Source organism: Euprymna scolopes, chromosome 19 (assembly GCF_053919585.1).
Source record: "Euprymna scolopes isolate OS-2025 chromosome 19, ASM5391958v1, whole genome shotgun sequence".
Classification (NCBI taxonomy): Eukaryota; Metazoa; Mollusca; class Cephalopoda; order Sepiida; family Sepiolidae; genus Euprymna; species Euprymna scolopes.
In genome coordinates this window covers 142,845,234-142,847,117 of record NC_136500.1, presented here as the reverse complement: position 1 = coordinate 142,847,117, position 1,884 = coordinate 142,845,234, and positions in this window count along the sequence as shown.

Sequence of the window (1,884 nt, the reverse complement as noted above, 5' to 3'; positions counted from 1 at the left end):
AAAGGAAGTCATTCCTATTTTCATTCCACCCGAATGGATCAAAAGGTATTACAAATTTTTGATGATTAAGCATACATTCCTGTCTTGAAAGTTTCATGTTCTGTTGCATGGATTGACGGTGTAAGATTCTCTAAATAAGTAACCATTGGGTACTCGACGGGTGTCAGAAGCAGAATTGCGTAATTAAATTCCTGGCAAAAACTGATTGAGAATGGGGGTGACCATGTACTAAAATAAATATTGGATCACAAAAGGTGCTTATTATAATGGTTCACCTTCCGTCTTTGTAATTCTTCAATTATTTTAGTTAAAACATAGGAGTAAGTAAAGCCGCCTATGTTTTAACTAAAATATTTGAAGAAGATAGAAACTATTTGGAGGGACACATTCTATTTAGTTTTTTTTTTATTGGTCATTATCCCTTTCGTATAAGTATTTCTACAAGAAAAATAAAAAGCACATTCAGATATATATCCTTGAAAACTTTTTCTGAAGCGATCCAAGTTTCATTACAATTCGTGACTTATTTTTAAATCGATATTTTAAATCGACTTATTTATTTTATAAAATCCGAATATGGTTAATTTCTTTATCATTATTTTAAAATTTTGCAATTCTAATAAACTAGCAGGGGTGCCCGGCGTTGCTCCGGTGTTTGGAGGTGTATGCTGTGCAAAAAAAGAAAAAAAAACAAAAAAAATGGTTAATTTTTTAAAACTTTGACCCCTATTATGACCCCTTAAAATTTATTGTTTCGGGCTCAAATCACTTTATTAAGTTAGATCCAGGTTCCTTGAAGCTATATCTAAAATTTCAAGTGTCTAGACTCAAAATTGTCGGAGGAGTTTGGTAGAGTTCTTAAAAATCAAATCGTTGAAATTTGATCCCTTAACAGCCAAATTTCTGGCTGACACCCGTCACATCGATTTTCCCAAATCTCAGTTCCCGGTATTTCAAATTTCGAGTCTATAGACTAAAAATTGACAGAGTTATTGCGTAGGAAAATGTACACAGACAGACAGACACACAGACAGACAGACACGTTCACTTTTATATATATATATATATATATATATATATATATATATATATATATATATATATATATATATATATATACCGATAATTAAATAGTGGCGAGTTATACGAGTAGGTGTCTATAAACCTCGAAACAAATAAATGATTTTAGTTCTTATGTTTTTTGAAAAAATTTTCTTACTACATACTTTTTCATTAAGAAAAAGAACATACAAAGATTTGTCTTTGATGGCTTGTTTGGTTGGGTTCCGCTATTAAACGAATAATTCTAAGAAAGACTTCACAAAAATAAAATGTCTTTTGAAATTTTGACTAAGAATATATATATATATATATATATATATATATATATATATATATTGTTTTTAAGATATACTTAACTACTGACAGATATTTCGTCGTCTACGACTCATCAGAGTGTCTGAATCTAGCGAGATTCGAAATCGGGACGCCACGCTAATGAGCCTTATCTCTTTAACCTCGCCGACTGTCCTGATATATCGCGATTTACTTATATGTTATTTGTTTTTGTTTTTGCGATATGTTTTCAATGAATTCAATTATTTACGAAAGTGCGTTTTTACCTAAATGCGAGTTGGAAATAATTTTCCCTTTAACCAATCTGGTACCCCCACATGGGGAGTGGTATGTATATAGTTTTTATTATCCACTGACACGTGTTTGGTCGTCTACGACTTATCAGAGTGGCTGAATCAAGCGAGATTCGAAATCGGGACCCCATATACATATATATATATAACTATATATATATATATATAGTTATATATATACATATATATATATATAGTTATATATATATAGTTATTTATTTGCTTTCTCAAGGCC